This window comes from Halictus rubicundus, chromosome 16, assembly GCF_050948215.1.
Source record: "Halictus rubicundus isolate RS-2024b chromosome 16, iyHalRubi1_principal, whole genome shotgun sequence".
Classification (NCBI taxonomy): domain Eukaryota; kingdom Metazoa; phylum Arthropoda; class Insecta; order Hymenoptera; family Halictidae; genus Halictus; species Halictus rubicundus.
This window is the reverse complement of record NC_135164.1, coordinates 3744169-3771100: the sequence shown is the minus strand read 5'-3', so window position 1 is coordinate 3771100 and position 26932 is coordinate 3744169. Positions and strand designations below refer to the sequence as shown.

General features: G+C 42.9%; 1 protein-coding gene across 2 annotated transcripts in view; it reads right to left on the bottom strand.

Annotated features, from left to right (window-relative positions):
* Nucleotides 1-26932, bottom strand: part of Plexa (plexin A) — a 470402-nt gene that overhangs the window by 387021 nt on the left and 56449 nt on the right. The window contains exon 1 of one of the 2 annotated variants that reach the window (XM_076801866.1): nt 15005-15267. The exons of the other annotated variant lie outside the window; for it this stretch is intronic. The gene's annotated coding sequence lies outside the window, so the exon portion shown is untranslated. Of the gene's footprint in view, nt 1-15004; nt 15268-26932 lie in introns of those variants that run through there. 2 annotated transcript variants of the gene reach the window in all.

Here is a 26932-nt window from a genome sequence, read left to right as displayed (position 1 = left end):
GCCCTGGTGCGCCGAGAAGGCTTTCTTCCTTTCGTAGAGCCAGAGATAAGGAACGGGGCGAAAAAATATCGCGGATACGTCTCTGAACGCCGGGGAAAGGAATCCGTGAGGGTTGATAACAAATCTAATAGACTGTTCCTCGGGATTATCTTTTATCGGGGACTCGGCAAGGGAGGATTTTCTTCTCGCTGTCTCTCAAGGCCGCGCCCTTAATTGTCGGACGAGCGTAACGAAATATTAGCAACGCGATTCCCATCCCCGCGCACGACGAGAATTTCCTCGGCAACGTTCAACAAGAATATCCAAAATGAAGCCGGCAAACTGTTCTAATTTATTTCCCGAGCGATAAACACTTGTTACGAAAGGTAACGCCATAATGCGCTCCACGTGCGCTCGTATCCGCGAGTTAAAAACCCGAACACCTCGCCAACTACCATACTTCCGAGACATACGTTGTTCCCGCAAGTTTCTCGACCCCTAAACTTCGTAACCATCATTTATTTACCCTCCAACGAACTGACACAGTTCTTGCTCTGTCTCTCCCTCTCTCTCTCTCTCTCTCTCTCTCTCTCTCTCTCTCTCTATCTCCCTTTCTCGCGCCATAGTGCATTTAACCGGAACGCGCACCGTAAACTCGAAAAATTTATCGCGGGAACATGACGCCATAAAAATTCGCCGTCCTCTCCCTTCGCACGTCGGAAAAAAACTCACCCCCTTTCGAACGAGAGGACGGAAACCGCTCGTGGAAGCCCATTGTTTCGTTCTAAGGTGAAATCATTTTTGCCCCGTTCGATCTCTCTTTCTCTCCTTCTCTCCATTTTTCTGTGCTTCATTCTCTATTATTCTCGCACTGAACTGTATCGGTGGGCAGGAAAAGCGAAGAGGGGTGGGCAGGAAAAGCGGACGAAGAAGGAGGGAAAGCCGAGGGGTCGAGCGGCGGCGTGAGTTACACGGTATAACATCGGTCAGGATGACGGCTCGTATAGCGAGCCAAGTCCCCTCGTAATAACGGTTCGCCGTTTTACAGCTGGTCGACTCCTTTATTCGAGGATCCACCGCGTGGATGGAAGGATCCAGGGCCATTCCACGACAGAATTTCCACGGGGAGGAGTGGGCGACATCTCGTCCTGCAATTTGCTCGGGTGTAGCCGCGGCGAGGCCGTTTTATCGCCCGAGTAAACTTGTCAGACCCGGGGATGAAGCACGCCTGGTGTTGCCAATGGAAAACCACCCCCTCGAAACCCCTTCGCCGCGTCCCGACGCCGCCACGGTCTACGTTGGCCAAGTATCCCGCAGGTGATACCGTGGTTGATTAACACGCGAAATTGTGCCCGGCTACGGTCTTACCTTTCCTCCCTAACGCGGCAACCCCGAGAAAAACCTCTCCGTTTTCTGGACCGCGATGAATATGTATGATCCGAATATCGGCCCGGCATATTACCATCGATTGCTACCTACCTACACGGTGTCCCGGAAAAATATGCTCTCGTTCGCGAGATTCCCGCCGCTTAACGCTAATTCGGTAACCGTTGCCGGGTTTTCCAAACGGTCTGTGGGCGTGATTCGATTTTTTTGCGGACCAAGGCAGCCCTTTATTCTCAAACAACGCTAGACGATTTTTACCGAGAACAACATCTTTGCCTCGTTTTATCTCCAACATTCAGCTTCCTCAATACACGAGCCGACTAATGCAGAAGTTTCGCTTGAAACCACATTTCAGACGGTTTAATCTCGTTATTAATACTAGAACGACCGAGCAATAAATGCGACTGACGTATATTGCTTTGTAACAGTGACAAGACTGTGCCCATTCAGACTTCGTACAACTTTTATTGTAATATGTGCTTCAATGAAGAGGTTCATTAAAAAATTTCCGATGAAAAGGTTTTTACAATTTCAGTAATTGTAAAAGAAAAAAATTAGGAACCAGTGATTTTGACTGCTCCGGTCGTTCTAGTGTTAAATAAAATAATTGTTATGTAATTCTGGCGTGGCTTGCATAAGACGAACGTAACTTTTTCTATTGTGAGAAACTTACACTCACGATTGAACCCTTCATGTCCTGGATGATACCACTTTTACCGTTTATAATTATCTTGATTGTCGACTATTCAAATACTTGATAAAGTGTTCCATTCAAATTTTGATTCGATTGAATTTAATCAATGCCAAGTTTCGAATAATAACATTATTAGCAACTTGGAGCTAAGTTGATCATATTGTTTGAGGGTCCTATGTAAACGAATGGACCGAAGGGGACCATCTTCATCAGAGCACTGCATGCACTCGCATCCACAAACATTGGAATATCCATTTTGTACAAAATGGTAATAACAAAAATTAAATACGTCAAAGATTGAACCGGCCCCAAAACTACAAAATATAAAAACTAATTCAACACAGTACCGGTTTCAGCATGTCACTACCAAGTCAAAGGCCATTTTTCTAACGTCCTAAAGAACCGAAATGTTAAAACAAAATTTTCCCGATTTCAAGTCCCTCTGGGTTGGCAGGGTTCCTACGGGGGCCAATTTATTTTCTCGTTTCTGCATCTGCCAATAACAAAAGCATCAGAAGCGACCACCGGCGTCGAAGTGTTCAAAGGGTCCTAATATTTTTCTAAAAATTGCTGGTGGTCGGTTCGGTCCGCCGGAAGCGGGCCGAAACTTGTGAATGGCGGCTCGGTGAGCGAATTCAACCGTAATGTTTGTCCCACGGTGTATAGGGGCTAGGTAGAAAATTACGCAATCTCCCCGGACGACGTCGGGCCTCGCGATAGAGCGGCGTACCAGTTGTTCGAGACGAGGCGTGTCGTAAAAAGGCCGCGTGAAAAAGCCGCAACGTGACGAGATCTTCGCGGTGCCGGGATCGTGTGCATACACTTTGCGCGGGGCTCGCGAGGAAAAGACAGAACCAGAGAGAGTGAGAGAGAGAGAGAGAGAGGAGAGCCACTTACGCATCGATTATGCTAGGGGTTTCTGCGGAATTCTGCGGAGAAACACGTTGCAAGAAGTCCCCTCGACGGGAAAGTGGAACTCGCGCGGAGGTTCGAGGGAGCGGCGCGGCGCGGCGACTCCGGGGGCTCGAGGCCAAGAACAAAACCAGGAATGCGATCGTTTCGAGGCAGGCCTCTCTTCCATTCGGCCGAGGCGCGTCCCCGTCGCGCGTTCGAGCCCGACGGGCCCCGAAACGAGTTCCACGAAGAGAGACAAAGAGGCCCGTAATCACGGGAAAGAGATCCACGCGACTCTACCCCTCCCCGCATCCTCCCCTGTCTTTCTCGCTTTCTTTGTGCGCGGTTCTTTCAGAACCGTAGGAAAAGGATCCCGGCCCGAAGAAACAGAGACGTTCGCCGCTCGACAAAAGCTAATTTGACTTCGCACTTCCATATTCGAAGGCCCCGGCAACCTGCTAGCCCCGAGGACACGTCGTGTGCTTAGGGTCGCCTGCGAGATTTTCAAATCTACTGTAAGTGTCTCGGAAGTCTCGCGGGACGCCAAAGGAGACCCTCGTTCGCTCCGCCTATCCCCACCATTGACTATTCCCACTGTTCAGTCTCCGACGTCACACGCTGCACGGATCGCTTCAACCAATGGCTCCCTAGAGCCGAAAATACGTGTGAAGGTAGGCGTGCCCCTTCCGCTCTGACCAATCAGGACAAGTCGTACATCCTTTAGCTCCAACAGTATTTAATTAGCAAAATCGCCAGGTTCACCGTGAACCCATTGTAGCTTCAATTATGCAATTCTTTCGGACGCAGCTGGTAGTATCGGAATGATTGATTTGTAAATTTCTAGCAGTCTATACGCGTTAGGTAACTTGCCATTCTAGCATGAATATTAAACGCCGGCAACCGACGGAGAGTCATTAGCGATTCTGCCCGGATCTGACCAGACTCGACACCATATGGCGGCTGTTAAAACCTAATATTAGGTAGGCAACAACATTCACGACTTTTTGCCACGCAACTTCTTCTGTCAGAATGTGGTGTGCTGTTGTGACTATATTTTTTTAGTGGAAAATGGTCGTAGAGCATTCGTATCGTCATATTCGTCCTAATTCATCATCGGTTGGTCCGATTGGTTTTTCAATTGCCAACAGTACAGGCATCGACAAATGTTTGTCTGACGGAATTATTTGTGCAGGTTTTAAAATTAATTTTGACGTTGATATATTCATTGTACTACACTTGATTAGGATCTGTAACATGCAAGAAAATTGGAGGATTACTCAGTATCATACATTTATTTTTTGCAATTTTTATTTCATTAAATAACTTACTTTGATTTTATGGAATTTTTGGGGTTTCTAGTTGGGCGTTCAAAGCGTCAAATCAGTGTTGGATCATTGTCTATAAAAATTGGAGTTTGCGGAGGCAATGAAAGTGTGTTTACGCTACTAGTCCGACCGTGGAATGTAATACATTTACTAGCGGATAGAAACAAACCAATTCTTGGCTCGACTGGTTTATGATGTTTTATAATTACGCGGCAAGTGTTGCGAAAGGCACACATACCCCCATAAACGTTCGCGGACAGACCGGAGCGGCAGAGAGACGACTTCGCCATATAAACGCAGGCAGAGGCAGGTCGACGGGAATCGTTTGAATTTTAAACCACTTGTGGCGTACACGAGCTGGCAACCGGTAGAAGATTAATGGGCCGTGGTCGTTCTCTTGGGAAACGCGTAAAAACGGTACTAATTGCTCGGAAATATAGAGACATATAGGTTGGGAACGCGAGGAGGATTCCCGAACGTCGGAAATCGTTGCCCCGTCGCGCCGTGTCGCGATTAAGGAATTACTGTGTTCGAAATTAATGTCGCGGGCACAGGGGCCGAGAGATGTCTCGTTACTCGGCCGGCTGAATGGATGAATTATTCATAATCTTGTAATCGTCGTTCATGGGTACCATTGAAAAGTGCGTCGCCCGGTCGAGAGGAGGAATGAATGAGCGAGAAAGAAAGAAGGAATCGCGGAGGCCGTAATTAATTTCCGTCGAAAACGCGAAGCCGCGGAACAAACGTTCCCTGTGAGGATCGGCGACGCTTAAACACCTTAACGAACTCCGAGAAAAAGCGCCCGGCCGTCGGTTTTTAAAACGCATTCCCCGACCGGCGCGCGCGCTCGCGCGGTTCACCCCCTGAATGCACTCATGCTCTCTCTCTCTCTCTGCTCGAATTCGCAATTAAATCGGGCGAAGGGTGGACCGAGGCCTGCGCGAAAGCCTGTCAAATATTCATCGAAACAAATGAAGCTATTTAAATTCCGTGATTAAGAGAAAGGATCGCGGAACACCGCTTCTTATTAACGCTCCAACCGGGCCGAAAAGAAGAAATCAAATGTTCACGCGTGTTTCGCATAGACGAGTTTCAGCGCGCGTCCCGACCAATAGCGAAGCTGTTATTAACCAGTTGACTGTGTCTGACGAGTATACTCGTCATGAAGAAATGGCACTATTTTGTCTCGTGACGAGTATACTCGTCAAAACAGCTGTAATTCAAACAGCGGTTAATAATTTTTGCGACGCAACTTGGGTAGACATTTTTCAAAGAGGTCGCAACAGCTAACTGGTTAACGCTGAAGTTTATGCAAATGCATATTTTTATAGGAAATAGTTAAAAGAATGAGACCTGCACAGAAATTTGTTTCGTGATTAGAGTACTATAAAAATACATTTTGTATTTTTTGTATAATGCATATGCTTTGTATATTTATGTTTAAAAACATATGCAATAATATATTGCATATGTTATTTATCGTGCTTATGTGAAATATCTATTTTGACAAATTAGTTTCGTCTATCACCAAACTTTCATTATCATAATTGTGTAGTGTCCACACAATTACAGGCTGTATGAAACAAGATTTTTTGAAAAGCCCCACTTCGGATAGAAGAATATCGGAAGAAATTAACACTAGAACGACCGGAGCAGTCAAAATGACTGTTTCCTAATTTTTTCTTTTACAATTACTGAAATCGTAAAAATGTTTTCATCGGAAATTTTTTAATGAACCTCTTCATCGAAGCACATATTACAATAAAAGTTGTATGAAGTCTGAATGGGCATAGTCTCGTCACTGTTACAAAGCAATATACGTCAGTCGCATTTGTTGCTCGGTCGTTCTAGTGTTAAAAAGTATTTCTTTGCCGCCAGAACCAGTCCTAACCAGGTGGGATACATGGACTGAAGCAGCATTATTTTATGCTGACAATTTCGTTAAAATCAAGAGGTTTGTCAAGATTGTTTAAAGTCCCGTAAGTGGTAATAAAGAATTTCTTTAGATTTGAATACAATTTTATCCAGAAATTTCATTTATGTTAATAGGTAGTTCAATCATTCAAGCCAAAGGATGTTGCCGCAATTAAAATTGCACAAGAGGTGCTCCAGCAAGATCAACTTGCTTAGCACTTAATGTACATTAAGGCTCACTTAAACACTTTACTACCAACAATACCGAAACTAGAAACTATAGGTTTAACGTTAAATGATTCAGTCGGAATATATATGAGTAGTATAATACATTTAAAAAATATTCCTGGTGATTGCGGTGAAAAAATTAGAAAAAAATGTAATACTACTTTAGAAAAGAATGTAGAGTTTTCTACATTATCGAAGATTTCAAGTATTTTAAATAGCGAGGGCGTTCAAGAACCAATAAGTGTGCCAGAACAATGTTGGAGTAAATTTAACACTAGATTTACGGGATCGGTCAAAATGACGGATTCTAATATTTTTAAATTGGGAATATAGAGATTGTAAAAATGCATCCATGAGCAATTATTTAACGAATCGATTTCTTTGGGTACATACTATTTAAAAAATGGTTACAAACTTTGATAGATACATTCATGTTATTTTTATAAAGTAATGTAAAATAGTCATTTTTAGTGCTCCGTAAACCTAGTGTTAAATACGCACCGATTACTTCGTGTGACGTAGAGCGGTCATTCTCCGCGTATAAATTAATTTTGACAGACAAACACCACCAATTAACAACATTAAATTTGGAAAAATGCTTGCAATTATTGTCACGCGAACAATACGCGTGAATACTCTCTAACATACTAATATATTGCTTATTATACTACATTTTATATATACCTATATACTTTGCACATTTTGCATATTTTTCGTGCACAAATGTCATATGCATGTTACATATTTATCGTGCATAAACTTCCGCAGTCTACTGATGAGTAATCAGCTCTGTTCTTGGCTACATTACACCGTTCAACCACTCGTCACGTTGTTAATTTTTCGAAAATTGAAAATGTAGATGAAACGGGACGGTGGATGTAGTTGAATAAAAGAATTGAACTACTTTTTTGAGATACTCGGGGCACCCTTCGCTGCTCGTACAAATAGAGCTTACCGTGACGCACTTATTTATTTAAAAGAGCTTCTCAGAATTCAGTTTACAGCACCGTCGTAAAATTTCTTCGCCGAGTCTGTTTTCCGTTTTTTAGTGAGACGAGGCTGCTCTAAACTGCGGAACAGCGGGCGGAACGGTCGACGATAAACTGTTAAATGCAACAAATCGCGAGCAGCGTAACTGTTTTTTCCCCGATTGGATTTCAATTCTTTCGAACTTACGAAACGGCAGTCGATGGTTGGGGGGTTCCTTTGTGTCGTCGAAACAAAGATTTCTAACAAACCTAACACCGGCTGCGGTTCTCTTTTTTTTTTCATGCCGAACGAGAATTGCGAAACGCCGGTTGACTGTCCCGCAAAGGAAAGCGAACGCTATCGTTCAGTCATCGGCGGCTCGGCCAAAGAGTTGATTGAAAGTTTCGTCGGGATTTCACATTCGTCGGCGAGCATCCTCGCCTATTATTAGAGAAGAGTCATGTATCCAGCAGACACGCGATTGGTATGTCAAAAATATCAATGCTCACTCCGTTCTCATCGCACGTTTTGGAATGCCGTTCTCGTAGGACAAGCAGACGCGAGCTGTGTGTGTCTTACAAACGCCGCGCGCGCACCTCGTTGACAAAAGATTCCTCAGCTTGTCTCTCGCCAGCTGGTGACGAAACGTTCCTCTTAATTCCTCGGGAAAAAATGCTAATTTAATCTGTCGGGCGCTGTGCTACCGAACAAGGAAGTTCTCTTCAGCATGTTTTGCTTCGACCGTCGAGGTTACAAGCTACTGCATCATAAACACGTGCGTTACAACGATGGTGAAGAGCAGTATGTTAAAATATTAAATACAGCAACCTGCACACGTGTTAATAAAATATCGAGAATTCAAAGAAAATTAGCACGCTTCTCCTGCACCTCTGTTAATATTTTTATTATATTTTTGCTACATTTTTCCTAAATAAGATCTACTGCACAAAGTCGTCACTGGACTGGGGGAGAAGACATTAGAAAGATTTGTGTACGTTATTATATTATCGGCTTGTTAGGGTCATTAATGGAGAAAATAGAAGAGATTTAAGTCGCAGATTAATGTTCAGCGTGGGAACGAATCGTTTCTGGCCATAGGAAGAAAATACCTGCACAGACAGTTCGCGCAAAGCCATAAAGTTCCGCGTGGTCCGGTATCGAAATTCAATGAAATAGTGTTACGAAAACCAGTTGTCGATTTCTGGGAGTGCGGCGAGCCGCTCGGAATAACGCCGGTCAATTTATACGGGTGGCCGTCCGACGGCGGTTTAACTAAAATAGTGGGACAATTAGCGCCACTATTAAAATCCCGGTCGGCTATTAAGGGCACACTCCATTAAAAATGGATTAACGTTTTGTATTCAAATTACTGTAAATTATACCGAATAAAATCGGCTTATCGGAAAACCGATTGCAAAAGCGGTCACCCTCTCTGCCCAGGTCCCGGATAAATAAACAACGGCGTCTTCCTCGCTCGCCAGCCGACCGACCGTAAAAATGCGAGAGGAGCGCATCTATCACGGTAGCCGATCCGGAAACCCGTTCTTGCTCGTTCCGAATTAATTCTATTTCGCTAATTGCCTGCGAGTAGAGTCCGTCGGGAACTTTATTTACCGATCGGCTCGATAAGAGAACGCGTTGTTGTTGCCTCGCCTCCGAAAACTCCCTGACAAATTGGCGCACGCGCGAAAATCGTCCAGATAATGGGACACACTCGAGACAGTTATCACATGTTTTCGTTTTTACAATCTCCGAGCAAGTAATTGAAAATTTCCATTGCTGGTATGGCTTATCAGGATGATAAATAACTGGAGCGTCCCCAAGAGTCGTTGAACTTCGAATATGCAGCGTCAGATTGTTAAAGTTTCTCTCAAAATGGCTGTCATGTGCCGGTACAAATCCTTACCATTCTATTTATGACAAGTAGATTGCGGAACTTTATGCAAATTGAACATTTTCTGCATCAACTGCAGGGAATAGAATTTCAAAATGAGAAGCTCTTTTCTCGTTTATCGACTTTAACGAGGATTATGTATTAATATCTTTAAACTCGTTTAATCTTTTCACTGTTTTAAATTTCACTTACCTAATGCTATCACAAATGCATAATCCGCAGTCTATTGATAAGTAATGTTGACTTCTTATCTCGCTATCGCTTTAAATAGAACTCTTATCACAGCATTACAGATTTTTACGGAAATATATATTTCTATGTAATTCATAGCAATTCTATTAACCATTTTTCTATATCGAGTTGTAAAACAGATAAAAGAAATGCTATAAACATAACGAAATCCACGGTTAAAGATATTACCGTACACCGATCTTCATTAGATTATGTAACCGTTGCAGGAAACGTTTCCGTCAAAGTCTAATAATAATGAAAACATTCCAAGTAATAAAGTTCAGCAGATATTTATGCAGATAGAGAGACAAAGAGGAAATGAAACGTATGAAAATTTCATATCACGGCACGGATTGCAATCGCTTTTATAATAGTCATTCCTAGAACGATAGTGAAGTGTATACGGGGGAATAACGTACGTGAATGCACACGATGCGAGAAACGAATGAGCGGGGACCTTGTACTATCGACTAGTCACTGAATCATTCGTGCAATGATCCACGTTAGCTGTTTGCGCGAGATTCATTCAGCTGCGCGCTTTATCGCCCTACCTTGTAACCATCGCTAATGTTAGCTCCTCGCGGACGTAACACTAAAAGATCAAGGACTTTCAAACAGAGAGAATAGCGTATTTAGGACTATTGAACCGGGTTTCCTTTTTCTAGAAAGTACGCTACTCGCGACTGAAGGATCGTTCATCAGATCATGCGATCGCGCAATCAAATTCTCGAGATCGCTCGTAACTTGAAAAAAAATTATTCCAACAAGTAGAAAAATATCGTCTACTTCTATTAAACAGTTATTATTCGCTATCTCAATTCTATATCCGTCCTTATTTTGTTAACACTAGGTTTACGGAGCACTAGAAGTGACTATTTTACATTACTTTATAAAAATAACAAGAGCCTGTGCTGCCCAAATTTTTAGCCATTTTTTTAAATATCATATACCCAAAGAAATAAATTTCTTGAATAATTCCTCATGGATGTATCTTTAGAATATTAATAATTGTAAATTAAACATATTAGAACCCGTCATTTTGACGGGTCCCGTAAACCTAGTGTTAAACGATCTATATTTGCAGAGAATGTTACTACTTTCATGATATATCGAATTTCCATTTCCATATATTCGGTATATTATTTGAATAGTTGCAAGCGAAACATCAATGCGCAGTAATTAGTGGTTACATCGCCTGATTGAATTTTCCTTAATTCTAAAATTTCCGCTGCATTCTATGAATGCGTATGAATGAACATTTTATGAATGCGTATTTCTGTTATCTAGACGGCGACTCCAACGATAGAGGCGCATAATCCAATACGTTTGCAACCGGGTATCGCGGAACATTTCGTTTTGAAAATTTATACCTGTACGCGTACACGTGCACAGGGTGCCGGCGGATGCGGTTACCAGGGACACGCGTTATACCGCGCGCGATTGTGCCTGGAAATTGATTAGCCCATTCATACTTTCGGCTGGCCCTCCCAGCCATTCATGGTCGGCTACGTGCCTCTTCGTTTGCTGCTACGTCGACGACTTTTTGGCTGTACACATACGCGCAAGCAGATTATTGGTCGCGAATTTACGTCCGAGATCGACAAAATAGCGCACTCTTTTCTGGAACTCTTATCCAATAGGCTCGCGTTTAGCATAGGGCCTTAAGCTATGTCCACACTGAAACGACGACGAGCAACTATTCATGACATTTCTCCAAAATGTTTTCCAGAAGGAGTTAGGTAACAAACCGACCGTGGGAAACGTTGGCGAATCAACGTAATTAATCTTTTAGTGAATGATCCACTCTGTATGCACTGGCGTGCGTACGGATGAATCATAAACATCTATCGCTTACATAAATGTCTACTTCCTGGTGGTGTCCGCATCAATGGCCAGGGAAACTGAAACGCTTCATTATGCGTACCGAGAACGAAAATTTCTAATGCGCAAACGACACAATTCGAAACGTTAATCACACCGTTCGGCGATGTTGCCTGTGTAATACATCGTTGACCAATTAACCCTTGGACTGTGATATCAGTTTTGCTTAAAAAATAAAGTAGATCAGTTTGCGACGGAAGTCTTTAAAAATATGACTAAAATTACACGAATAAGACGTGTGCGAGAACCCAAAATATCGGGTCGAAAATTTCGAGATTCTCGAAAGTATCGGGATTCTCGAAATAATCGGGATTCCTGAAAGGGAAATCGAAATTTTCGGGAAACTCGATTCTTTCGGGAATCTCGAAATTTTCGGGAACCCGACCCGACCCGACCCGATATTTCGGGTTCTCGCCGAGGAAAGATGGCATTCTTGGGGAAATAATTTCATGGAGTACGCAATGATATACGGTGGCGATCAACGCGCGTTTACAGGATTATGTCACTGTTATTACTTGAGGCTAGCGGTCTCTCGGCCGGTGTTTCTTAATATCGCACGGGATCTGTTGGTTTTCAATTTGCGCTCGCATCAGCGTAAGCATGATAGATGCGTAGTGGCAACTACGAATATTTATGCTAATTTGTTAAGCTTCCCGATAGACGGGTTCGCGGTCGGGCGACGGGGAGGGAAACGTCTGGAAAGCGTGACAGAAGAGAAACAGCGAACACATCGATCGTTGTCCACGGATTATCGTCGTAATTCTCGCATACAAACGGGCTCTCCGTCGTCCGGCAGTTTCGCCCGGCAATCCCAGACACGGACATTTGCATTCGGTTACGTGAGCCACGGAGACGCGTGTCTTCATTAAACCCCGCCGACCGGAAACCCGGTTAGTTTCCGTTAATATCATTTTTCAGCTGCGCCCGCGCGTTACCCGTTTTTCACATTTGCGCCGAGAGAAGAGCCCACCAACCAGTGCCACAGATTACTTTATCCGGACAGGCGTCCCGTGTATTAGTTTCCCCCCCGAAGTATAGTATAGTATTACATAAACATTCATACGCGAGACTCGCTTACCGCGAAACTAGTTCAACCCTTATGCTAATCACGTACCCACCTCCCGACTTACGTGGAAAATTTTTGTTGAAAAGCAGTAAAACCACTTTGTACGCCCATTCTTTAGATAATTTTCCACGAGCTTCCGTTCCCCAGAGAAAAATACACATTTTAATCTATCAACCGGATAATTTGCCGTCCATTAACAGGGGAACAAGTAAAACACGAATCGGTAAAAATTAATCGAGGCTATTCATTCTGTAATGTGCTATAATTTATGCCACGACAGATAATGCGATAACGTTAGATCGAAGAGTTCTCTGGAAACTACACGAGCAGACGGGAAATTATTAAAGTACAGATAATTGCGAATAATAGGTAGTTCACTCGTCCTTTCCAGCTAACTACTCTATTACGACGAATTATAGTAACAACATATTACATTAGAACAACTCATATTTTATTTTCCACTGTTGTCGAATTTTCGATCAATTACGAATTGTTTATACGAAAGCATTTACGACGGTAGCGATTTGATCTTTTCTATTACGTCGGCTGATGTAACTATTAAATGCATCTTAGCATACACCGCGACAAACGAGAAGAAACACTATCGACAGCTTTGATTGGCAATGCGAATCTTCGTGTATCTTTTCTAATCTATTTCTGGCTCTTAGTAACAACGGTGGCATTGCCTCCTCTAACTCTCTGTGTCAATCATGTTTTCTACAGTTACATAGCACATCAATATTAAGTAAATTGATGTGTTATTTATACACCTGTGTGCTTTATTATGTACTTCATTTCTCGTGTTTATACATGCTGGCTGGTAACTATGCTTCACGATGTGGACTCACAACGAAATTTCTTCGATTAAAATGCAATCAATTAAAGAAATTTTTCATTATCAGCAAATTTTAAATAATTGAATTTCAGTAATTAAGTCCTAATTTTAATTTTATTCTTACTTGCTGAAAACCTCAAACTATTTTTATAACAACAGCACAATTTGTGTAAAATTCGAAAATGAAATCAAGAATTCCTCAAAAAACGGACAATGACAACGGACAATGAAAATACTTGTTTGTATTTTTGTTCATCCCCACCTCTCTTATTCTCGATAAAATCAAGAGAATTGTAAGGATACGTTAAATTAACACTAGGTTTACGGAGCACTAAAAATGACCATTTTACATCACTTTATAAAAATAACATGAATGTATTGATCAAAATTTGTAGCCATTTTTTTAATAATATATACCCAAAGAAATCAATTTGTTAAATAATTGCTCATGAATGCATTTTCACAATTTAAAACTATTAGAATCCGTCATTTTGACGGGTCCCGTAAATCTGGTGTTAATTCGAAATAAATTTGAAAAAGAATAAAATTTGCCAAAAAAAATTCGCGTGTAATCCGAACCGCGTTGTTCAAGGGAGCACTGTAGTCGAACACACAAACATCTGTTTCGGTTGAAAGTGACCTGGGTACGGTATAGAAATCCAAAAAAAAAAAAAAAAGACGTACTGTTATTGGATGGGGCCAGCGGAGTCATGTTTCGTATACATAGTCCTCGGGGGCAATGGTCAAAATCCTGAGAACGGGGGAGAGACTCGCACACGTAAACAATTCGCTTTCGATCGTGAAATGAAATCGAACTTTCGACTCGTAGATCGAACAGATCGAACCAGGTAAATCGGATTCGAAGAAAAAATTGGCGGCGTGCACCAATAACGATAAAACCTGTTTCGCGGGATTACTCGTAGAGACAACGATCAACAATGGCTGACGTTCGAAAAAAAAAAAGAAAAACCGGGGAGCGTAATCCATCAACGCGTGAAAATATGTCGAACGCCGCGGGGAACGTCGGGGACATAGCACGCGAAAAGAGAAGCATTTCGTTTCCACGCTTCGGAATTATGTAGAACCGATTCTCTGCGTGGAATCGAAGGTCGGAGGATTTCAAGGCGTGGTGGACGAGCGAGAGAAAGACGCTCGACGCACGATAAACTGCCGAGGCATTCTTGCCGGGGCAAACGGAAGCGGCAGATTGCCTTGCGACAAGGGTGAAACCGACGGGAAGGTCACGTGAGACCGTTCGAAAGTCAAACGAGTCGAGAGCCGAAAGAAGAGAGAAAAAAAGAAAGACGGCGTAACGTCTTTTTCGAAGCGTTTACTGTGCGCTGGGGCACCGCCGACACTTTCCGTTCACTTTTTCTCCATCATCCCCGGTCGTGAGTCACACGCGTGCAGTCGAAAGTATGCGAGTTTCGTGGACGCATCGTTTTTAAATCGTTCGGTACAACGTACCGTTCCACGGCTCGTTTGCGCCCTACCGGCGTCCAACAGAACGAGTTTATAGGACGCTTGTATGCGGCTGGTAAGAATGTGCGAGGAGAGTATGTATTTCGCAGCGGCGGAGCACTTGAACCGAGTAGTCTCTCGTGTCGTACACAAAGAACGGAGCAGAACACTGGATTCCACGGCCTCCATAAACCTGACCGTGGGGATCTTTATACTACCCCGAGCAAGAATTGAGGTTACGTTTTACCTGTCACGCGTTCTTACACTCCTCGGCGAGATTCGTCTCACTCCGTACAAGCTCGACGGCCTTCTCGGCGACACACTTAAACATTATCCCACTGGCCACAACGCGGATTCTGTATTTCCCGTCGGTTCACTGACACTGGTTTCACACTGTACGATCCTCGGCCGCAAAATCGTATCGAACAGCTCTCCACTCACGTGATCACAAGAAGGGCACACGCGCACGCGTCCTCCCGCTTGAAGCGAAGATCATTCGGCGAACTGACCCAGACTGTGATACAGCACGCTGGAGAGAGTCGTCCGGTCGTTCCCTGCCGCCGGAGACGGCCGAACCGTCCCGAGGCGAGCCGAGCACCGTCGAGCCTGCACGAACCTGCGCGAACGCGTCCGATCAAGCATGCGCCAGTAGGGGAACGCTTGCCCGACACCACGCTGCCTTCGTGGTTCGAAGAGGTGTCGCGTGACCACGAAGTCGCGAAACACTATACTGTCTGACACGAAGGCTATAGGCCGTTATCTTTTTTCTTTGATTCTCCCGATCATCAGATTTAGACTACCGTGAAGCGTCGTAAACCGGGATCGTCGCCGATCCCTTCACTCTCGATCGACTTTTACCCCCCTCGAACGCGTTCAACTCCGTTCGCTTTTTACCAATAGGAATCGCAACGAACCCGATTCGAACGAATTTCCCCGTTATCGAGCGTTCGCGCGTGCGCGCGCACCCCGACGAGTTTCACCGAAAGCGAGAGCATTTAAACCATAGTTTCCCATTAATCTACGCAGCGGGCAGTGGCAACGAAGACGGCGACGGCGACGGCGATGCACGTTCTCACGTATTTTTCTCTGTCGTCCCGCGGGAGAAAGCTTCGAGGCTTCGATGGAATGCACACACCGTAGGCAGTAATCCGCCCGCGCTCACCGACCACGAGTCTCGTTTCGACTTGACGAGGATACGCGTAAATGCGCGAGAGCCGCTCGACCACCTATGTAAGTACATACAGTATACCATACGTATCCCGATCCAGTGTGCGTGATCCGGCAGAACCAGTCTCTGCGGCATGCGCTGCTCCAATTGATTCTTGCCGATGCTAAACGCGCCGGCCGCGACGATAACGGCCAGAATATTTTGAGCTGTACGGTACACGGTAATCACATAAATCCTTTCTAGACTTATAGATCCTCCGTTTATTACCGGGTTGACAATAATCATTTCAAGTATACACACACGGGCGATTGGATAATATCCCTGGATTATTAACACGTTAACTGCCGTGATTTAACGGTTTTTTTTTTAAATCCGAGATTAACGATTCACGCACGACGGACCAGTCTTATGTTATTAACCCTTTGCACTCGAAGCCATTTTAACTCCAAAACGAAACGTTTCTTCCGACCTAGAATATTTCCCTTCTATATACATTTTATCATGCTATACATACGGAAATGGTGGAATTTACTCGTACAGTACTGAAATGTCTAGTAATTTGTTAACACTAAACCTACCGACATTTCATGTATACCTAATCCTACCATAAGCGGTCAAATGACCGCTTAAAAAAAAAATATGTATCTTAATATAGAAAGACATGCCATGAAATTTTTTCGGAAAGTAAACAATACAGAAAGTTGTGAATATTGAAAAATGGGTTGTATGTATATTATAGGAAAAGTCAATAAGTTACATGGCGATACAGTAACGTCGTATACAAGAAATTCTAAACGAAATTTCAAAAACGGTAATTTGACAGCGCGTGGTAGGTTTAGTGTTAAATACATACAAATTAAATAATGTAAAAAATATTTTGAGTAATGATACAGCAATTTTTAGGCTAAATAATGTTTAGGACCATCGATTGTTTTGTTTATGAATTTTTTAAAAACGTACTTCTGAAGACAGTTATTGTGGACATGTTATGACTCGGCTAAGCAGTAATTTAGTAATTTAGAAACGCCCCCTGTACTCGCACAGGTACATGACCGGTGATTCGAACTACAGTGACTCCAACTAATATTGGCACACTCTTAAAAATCGCATAACATTGTCAATATTGGAGTCTACTACTTGAATTTTTTTGAGAAGTTGGAACAATTGGTTCGCTTACATAACATAGAAAGTACTAACAGTTGTATTTTGCAACTTTTTTATGCGGGCTTATATTAAACATTTAAAAAGTACGTTTTGTACATCTGTATCAATTATACATATTCTGAATATTTCATCTAAATCGGTTAACATTCCACTGAGCTACAAACGTTTAACAATGAAAGCTTAAGGGCGAAGAATTTTGACCTTCTCAGGGAATTTTGCCCTTACGTGATCATTTTGAAACACCTGTAGCTCATTGCAACGTTGACCGATTTTGATGGAATTCTCAGAATATGTATAATTCATACAGATGTACAAAACCTACTTTTAAAATGTTTAATATAAGCCCGCATAAAAAAGTTGCAAAATACACAACTCCTAGTACTTTCTCTGCAATTTCGACCAATTGTAATTTTAATCAAACATTTGTTTTTTTCACGTCATGTAAGCGAACCAATTGGTCAAACTTCTCAGAAAAATTCAAGCAGTATACTCCAATATTGACAATGTTATGCGATTTTTAAGAGTGTGCCAATATTAGTTGGAGTCACTGTACACGTGTAATGAAATAATTTTTGCCGTGAGTGGCTGGTTAGTGTACAGCGGTATCGGTAAGAATCATTGGCGTCAGTCCGTGCAGCGAAGTACGAGTCCGTTCCAGGCCGCGAGGTGCTCTCTTTTGTAGATCAAGGCGTTACACGATACGGACGTGTAACGCGATCCATCCTTCAACACGAAGAAGCGTACACCAGACTCTCCGAACATCGAGGAACTTTGTCGGGTCGCTCGCGCGTGAACCAAAGGAATATCGCTTTTCGTCGAGCTTTCCTTCCTCCGGTTGTCTCGCTCGGCCCCGCTCGGCTCCTGCGTCTTTCACGCAGACCGAGCTTACGGTACCAAGCAGCGGCACCGAGGCGCAGCCTACGAGGATTCGTAGTCCCGGGACGAAAAAAGATCCATTCCGATACGCCTCGAAATTGCCGCACTACTTTCCATATCAAAACCATTAATTATAACCCTCGAAATGGACACCGTCGTATTATCTCGGTAATTGACCGGTAAAATTAATTGCATTTATTGGACACGCGAGCCGCGCCAGCCCGCGCATTACATAACACTGAGCCAGCAATTTTGTTTATCTTTACTGTAATTTATATTCTCTACCACACTCTATACCGTAGGATGTAATACAGAGCGTGTATGTGTGTGTGAAAACGGCCCGCTAGTATCGTCGAACAATTGCACGAAAGTGTTTCTTCGATTATAAATATAACAAAGTGACAGATTGCTGTTCGTTCCGCTCCAGAAGTTGTAATGATCGAACAGAGGTCCATCGAATTCATAAATTATGCATTACACGTGTTTAACAAGGTTGCGCGAGGAACCGGGTATCCAGGTACTCATTTATTATGTTGTCCTTTACAATTTATTATGTTCTTCTAAAGATATCACAAAACTTGTTCTCTGAAACCGATTTTTTTCTACTTTGAGTTACTCGAATTCCTCCCTCTTAAATACTAAAGCTTTAAAATTGTTTATACGTTCTATTTGTCCATGTGAGAGTTAAAGAAAAATTACCGTGCTAGGTGATAAATAGACTACGGATTTTACGCGTTTACAATAAAAATGGTCAACTATCAAACTGTAAAGACACTTAAAAAATTGAATAATAATGTTATTTTCGATTTCCTGAAATGACTAAAAGAGGAATTACATTTTCGTTTAACTCTCGTTTCTTACGATCGGCTTGGACAATTTTTCTTTTGCATAGAGGTCTACTGATAACATTATAAATAAAATTCTTGCGAAAGATACGTTGTTTGCAAGATCTCGAATATCGACGATACTTTCCAGGAGTATTGCGTCACGCGTCGGTAAATTTCGTAGAAATTCTTAGAATCGCAGTAAGGTCGGACGAATGGAGTCAGAGAGAAACGTAGTATTCCACTTTCGTTCAGGATTATCTGAATGAACGTTTTCCAACTGAATGGATGGCCCGCCGAAGCAACAGACCTTGGCCCGTTAGATCACCAGACTTACTCCCTCAGATTTCTTTATCGAATTGCACGACCGCTACGCGGAACACGCGAATCCAGAATACTTACGCGCACGTATACAAGCCCCGTCGCAATTAACATAACCGCGCGCCAACCTCTAAAATGTACAGAACCACCGAAATATTTCACTATTCACGGTTTTCGAGAGCTTTAACGTGCCATGTTACCCCCATTCACGGGGACTCTTTGTCACGACAATGAATCCTCCTTCTCTTCCACAGAAATTATAATTATAACGAGGATTCGACGCGGTAGACGCCGGAGATTGTCTACAGTTGATTGGCTGGCCGCGACAGTTGCAGAGGGACCTCGATACTTGCACGCATTTTCGGTCCCGTTTCGCGCAACTACCGAGGTTCTACCGTAGTTTCGAGTTTCTCCGGTTTACCGGCACCGCGAGCTCTTTTTAACGCGGACGTGCGCGACGATCGTCTCTATCTCCGAGAACAGCATACTTCCAAGAGTATCGTTATCATAACATCCGTTTCGGTCGTTGCGTCTGATAAGATAGGACAGCCGGATGGACGCCTACGTTCAACGGCTGGATGAAAGTTGGTCCAGTCATTCCGTTTCCTTTTGATTCATTTATAGCGACAAGAAACATAGTTTTTATCCCTTATCCGACCGTTTATCAGGAATCCCGCGGAAGTTCAAAGTGCGACGTGTTCTATGTCAAAAGAAGCGTTGTGCCCGAAACGTTCGGCGCACCATCTGTCTTCCGGACGATTTGCGTGCTATACTAATAGCAGGATTAAAAGAATCGTCCGCGCAGTTGAATCAAGAGATATTCGTACACGGCGACTGGAAGGTCGAAACGTTTTATAATTGATCGGCAAACGTATTCCGATTCCGAGGCAAGTGACAGAAGTGGGCCACGTCGCATCCGTTGTCTAGCCGTTGGCCAAGAGAAATACGACGGGATGCGATTGTATCGCGGCGTGCACTTGAAAAAAAAAACGGTGCTGCACTCGGTGCAAGATGAGATTGTGCGGTGCTCTTTCGTTCGATGTTTCGCTAAAGCAACCGACAGACGCACAGTGGGGTATTTGGCCCGAAAAGCCGGAAAAAAGTCAATTTCGAAAATTTAACGTAAACTGCCATTTTTTTATTGCTCGAAGTTGTTGAATGTGTGGAGAACAATGTACTAAATTTTTTTATTCATTTGTAAGTTTATGAATCTCTAAACTTAATCGAAAGTCAAGAGATTATAAGACTTGTATTGCCTTTCCAATCATGCTATAACGTATCGTACATTTATGAGTGATTTTTACATGCTTTAAAAAGGCTGTGTAATTTTTTGCATAATGGATATCTTTCAGGTAAGTATGGACTACACTTTCAGACTGTTTTCATTTTTTTATTATACTTATTTATATAGTTATTAATATTTGCATATGATCAATAATTCAGAAATTATAAGACTTCATTAACGATTTTATTATGGTTCTGAGTGAGTCCCGATGGTTTTTTTGGTCTCATTATATTCGGTAGAGATTTGTGATTCCAAGCTAATAAAGTTTGGTTCCGGATTTGTCCAGATTGACGTTTAGCTAATTTACGTTATAGCTAATTTAGTATTAGCGTTTAGAAGTGTTTTAGGTACGCCTATACGCCGTAATTAATGGTAATAATTTTAAAATATTCTTAAAATACATATATACTTATTAAAACATTTCATAATCTACATATTTTGTATTAAAATAATAATTTACATCATTTTAACATAATTTACGTGTAAAAATACTTTTTCCAGCTTTTCGGTGCACGTACTCCACAATCGCCACGATTTTTCAAGGGTTTCCGATAATCTGAGGAAAAAAAGGTTCGAACAAAAGATTAACAGTATTCGGATGTCTACAAATTTCAATACATAAAATTTCGGAAAAAATTCTTTTTTATAAAAAGTGAGGATCAATTTAATTTTTTAACTGTTAAGATATATTTTTGATTTCATAATGTTATAACTGATGTTAAGACGAATTCAACGACCTACTACATTATGGCATTGAGCCTATATATAACGCTTAAATAATTTTTTCCGGCTTTTCGGTCCAAATACCCCACCGTGTAGATGTGGAATAATATTTAAAGCCAGCGTTGGTAAACAACGAATACGCTGAAAAGCTAATCTGAAATTATAAAGAGTTACACTTATGGTAAGTGGGACTGATAAGGTGAAAAGACTGACACTTGTGAAGTGTTGCAAGACAACTAAATCTGAGTCTTCTATTAACCCTTTTAGTGCCGGAGGCCGATATATCGGCCCGCACCTTGTAGCGCTTTGCTATTCGCATTGCGAGAGAACTCTATCTCGCAATAAATTTATGCTACGTTATAAATGGTCTAATTTCATTGCGAGAGAATTCAAATACATAGTTTTTAACTTTCCCTTATATTCTATATGTTATATTACCTATAACAATTGCTTGTTTCCGGCGCCTACCATGTACCTTGGAGTTATTCTTTATGTTTGTTGTGCAATATTATTTATTTTGTTACAAGATATATTGAAAATGCAAAGTATATACTTTGTAATAAACGGTCTATATAAAGTTACGATAAAAAGATGACTTTTCGTGTGTGCAATTACGTTTTGAAAGAGAGAACTTAATTTTTCTTTTCTCTATGATCACTTATACCTTTGTTATTTATGTAATTTTCAATGAATATAGAAAAATTAGCGTCACCGTTTTATTCTCCATTTCGTCCTTAATACGCCGCTTTTTGAATTATGTAAATATTGCTTTTCGTTTGGTTTTTATGAGTCTTTTTCCAAACCCTAGTAAAATCGTGAAATTCGGCCGGTTATCTCCGCATAGGCACCTCTTTTTCGCCCGGCACTGAAAGGGTTAATACTGAAATTGAAAAAATAATTGATATCAGCGATCCAAAATTCTCTTTCGAATCGTTTCAACACATTGAAAATAATACCATATCGAGAATTGTCAACTTCGCCTGCTTAACACTTGTCATAGTATATCAAATTTATAGAATGTATTCCTCACAGAATATAAAGTCAACGTTGCACGCAACATGCAAGTCGGCCGAAGAGCGGACGGGGGAACTGTACGGCGTACAAACAAAAATGGCGATAACCGTGTTATCGATACTGCAGATTACAAAAAAGAGAGAGCGAAAACCGCGAAGAATAATGACGGCAAGAAATAAATTGAGCCTACAATAGTAGCGGATATCGGGGGTAAGACGAAAAAAAGGTATGTAGGTGTATAAATTACACGAGCGAGGTAAATGAAATAAGTGCGGCTAAAAATCTGTAATGGACCGGGTTGCAAAAAAAGGCGGCGAGCTGCCATTAAACGGAAACCTACTTTAATTCCACGCAGCGAGCAAAACAACCCGGAACGACCCACTCGGAGCAAGGGTATCGCCCACGACCGCGAGACGTCGAGGTGCAAAAGTATCCCTTAGCTTACGGTGGCGCTCCAAAAAGGCCTCGTTTAAACTGTCCGAGGAGCTTTATGCGCGTTCCACGTGAGCCTACCTGTACAACGGATCAAAGGAGGCCTGGCGGACGAGCGGAGCGGAGGTTCGCCAGCGAAAGAGAAAGGAGCGAGAGAGAGAGAGAGAGAGAGAGAGAGAGAGAGACAGCCGCCTGCTGCAGGATAGGTAAGAGAGATACGGTCGTTGGCCGGTTCGGGCAAGGCTGCCGGCAAGGCGAACCAGGGCTGTAGTCGCAAATAAAGCGGCCGGGCGCTTCATCGGCACCGCTGTAATAACGGAGTGACAACGAAGAAATACAGCCGGGTGGTTTCGTTGTTTTCCCGCGGCGTGTGTGAACCGGTTCCCGAGATTGGACGGTTCGTTACCGTTAAAAATCCCCCGGGAATGTTGCAAATCACGAAAAACGAAATGCACGCGGCGCTCGCGCCAGTTTTCGAGCGACAAACACCGTACACAGAAACGCGGTCAAGAGCGTCCAATATGGCACCGACGCGACGCGCCATGGCCAGATGAGTACAACCGATTTATTCAGTTTACCCTTAATTATTATTTTTCACGAAGGTTCTAACGGCAGTCAAGATGGCGCTGGGCAACCACAGGGACGACGACCGACAGTTATATGATGTCACAGACGTTAGCTTTTAGACTATTTCCATCTTATCTTCAAATTCTTTTTGCACGAGGAAAGCCAAACAGACAAAACTGCAAAAGAAGCGTGCAATCTTCCAACCTGTGACGATAACTGTGAAACCAGGCTTCCTGCTGTAAAATCCTATGTTAACCCTTTGCACTCGGCGCTATTTTCATTCTAAAACAAAATTTTTCTTCCGTCTTAGAATATTTTCATTTGATTCATACGAAACTGATCCGATTCACACGCATAATATTTAAATGTTTAGTAATCTATTGAATAAAAATGTTGTAATGTTACGAATATTTTGTAATATTTTTTGTAATTTCTTTGAAATAATGCCACAACAATTTCTACTGGTGCTTTAAAGTCACCACTCGAGTGCAAAGGGTTAAGAAATTTATAATAAATTTTTGGAGTTCAAATTGAACTAACGGCGCCCGAACCAAATTACATAAAATTAAGACGAATGTCTACGAAACCCTAACCGATTCACAACTTTCTAGGAAAGATCAGGTCGCAGCTACCCGAATCCGAACAGGTCACTCAAGATATACCCACGAATTTCTGATAACTAAACAAAACCCACCGGAATGTACAACTTGCGCCGTGCCCAACAACATCCAACATATCCTACTCGAATGCCCTAAATTCTCTTCTCAACGATCCAGATTTTCCATCGAAAATGACCTCGTGACAAATTTAAACGAGAACAATATTGGAAACGTCCTTCTGTTTTTTAAATCTATTGATAGATATATAAACTGTTATAAATTTGTTTTTTGCTGTACCCCACCACAATGTAAATATTAACCGTACCACTTTAAAATAAACGACATATAATAATAATAATAATAATAATAATAATAATAAAATTGTTATCAAAATCGATCGATCTTCAAATATTCGCACGTTTACTCGAACTCATCCAGAATTGCTAAAATGTACACCAATTTAAAAGTTGAACTTTCTGTTTTTCTAATAATAAGAAAAAAAAGTGACCTGGTCAACTAAAAAATTTGTCGAAGAAAAATATATCTGTATTCGTGGTCATACAATTTGCTATTACGGTTGCAAACGAAAACACGGACACAAGCCTTCGAGAGATTTAAATATGGCGCCGTTTCAAATCAAATTCGCCGTTTCGTTGCAGAAATTGTGGTAGCTAGACCAGAAAAACGGTGAAACGGATAATCCGGTTAACTCGAGAACATATTCTCGTATTCTGTTTCGTTTCGCAACAGAATGCAGAAAATTAGAGCGCGCCGGGCCGCGGTTGTGAAAAAAAAATAACGGTAATGCGTATAATGACGATGAAAAGCGTGGTATGCTTTCACGATAAGTGCTCGCCGACGTTAATCGTGTCCGTCACTCTTCATCGGGATCGAATCGATTTATTATCGAGGTCTTGCCGCATATTCTTCTTCGCGATCCATCGCGCCACGTCCGAGACACTCTCGATCGTACTTACAATTTCCAATTCGCGAGCACGCGACCCCGTCCGTCGAAAAACGAAATCCTCGACGGTAAATCCCGCGATTGACGAGCGATTGATACAAAAAAGAAAAAAGAGAAAAAGAGAACAGACGAGCACCGAAAAGGAGAAAACAAGATAGCATTACGCTGACGCATTCGCATCGATATTGCTGCATTAACGCGTTTTTTCCGCTCTCCACTGGCACACTGTCATGGATTAGGCTTCGCTCGAGATCCTTGCAGTGTGTCTGACAACTTGACTTCTGAACGTGCTCAGGCTCAAATTGTACGGATTGACGAGTGCGAGCAAATTGAAGGATATCCCCGCGAGTGGCCAGCCATTTCTATTAAAATTAATTTCTTCTCTTTTGCAAGAGTAAGAATTAGTTTGATACTTTTCTCGGTGGAATTTCTCGAAAATTGCAATAAGCTCCCGCAAAGGGTTAGATATTCCACAATTTTGTTCACACTCGGCCAGCGGGTACAATTTGCGCCGAGGCGCGACCAAAAGTTGAAGAATCAAGTCGCGACCTTCCACCGTGAAAGGTGAAGAGCGATCCGACCCACGCAAAGCCAGACGTATGGTAAAAGGTGTTACAGTCGTTGCCGTTTCGCCATATAATTCTGCGCGACGCGGAATTCTGTTCGGCCCGAGCGCCGAGGTATCGGTCCAGAGGAGCTCCAAGGACACAAGGATAGTTCGCGCTGTAACTTAACACTGTGGATCCCTCCGCGCGGAGGGTACAGCAGGGGTAGGTTAAAGAGGGTATGCGGAGAGAATCCTTTCCTTAAATCCGAAACTGCAATTGTCGTGCTTGAATTCCAGCGCGCGTGAGCCATCGAGAGAAAATCACGCGTCCCGCAGCAAAGTGCTGGCCGAGACCCCGCACGGGGATGAAAGGAGGGGTGCGAGTCGGAGGGAGGGGACCTAGAACAAATCGATAAAACGGCTGGCAGTGTGTCCGCGCTTGCGGTGGCTCAATTAACGGAATAATAATGTAGACGCACGTACGAAAGCAGAAGATAGTTCCGTTACAAGATATCGGTCGGGTTCCCGGAATTTGGCAAACAACAATTATCTCCGCTCGCTCGTCCGTAACTTTCCCGTTGTCGCGGCGTTGTCTCTCGCTGTGCGCGGCCGGGTAACTAATTCTCTCGTATCACAGATGGTACCGTCGCATCGGTGAAAACTTCCGGCCTCGTCCGTGTTCCCCGCGACCAAGTTCATTCGTGGCTGACTTTCAACGCGATAGGGGAGCCGGAGCCGGAGCCGTGGAGCCGTGGAGCTGAAGAGCGCGCGCTCGGAACTTAGACAAACGGTGACCGACCCAGAACCGACGAACTAGTTGAGTCAACTGACCTAGAAACGGCCTCCGGCGGGCAGGACCGTCGAAACGCCGACGACCGGACCAGGCAACAGCATTCAGCACCCGGCAACCAGCATCGGCGCAGACCATCCAGCTCAACGCTGCTGCTGGCTTTTGTCCATCAAGAGATGGAATTCAGTTAGCAAGATTGCTTCGGCTGACCGGTCGATTTCCTCTCCCCGGAAATTGAGAAGAATTTCGAGCCGATAACGAGGTCGCACCGACGCGGCGACACAACGCGACCCTGCGCGCGGCTAACGCCGTCGTAAAAATTGATATTCTCGGCCCCCGAGATTACGCGGACGCGGATTGCATTTATTAAGGAAACACGCCCCCACCGGCCACCGGACGTCCATGATACACTGCGAGTAATCAGGGAAGCTATCGGAGACCGTTCATTCAAATGGTAATGCTTCGCCTGGGCAGCTTCAAGTCTCGCGATCTGCAAACTGATTTTCGGTTTGATTGGCGGTGTTAGGGGACCCAAAAGTCCGGAGGATTGTGGCGGTTTGGGTACCAGGAAAGTAATTCGTGAAACGTCTTATAGAAGGGAGAAGATTTGAACGTTCAAATTTAGAATTGAATTCAGTAATTTCTTATGGAAGCGTTTTTATAATTTCAATAATTGTGAAATCAAAAACTGGTCATTTTTGATGGGCGATGTTAGGAGACCCGGAAGTCCGGAAGATTATGGCGGTTTGGGTACCGGTAAAGTAATTCGTGAAACATCTTATAGAAGGGAGGAGATTTGAAGATCTAAATTCAGTAATTCTAATTCAGTAATTTCTTATGAAAACGTTTTATATAATTTCAATAATTGTGAAATCAAAAACTGGTCATTTTGATGGGCGAT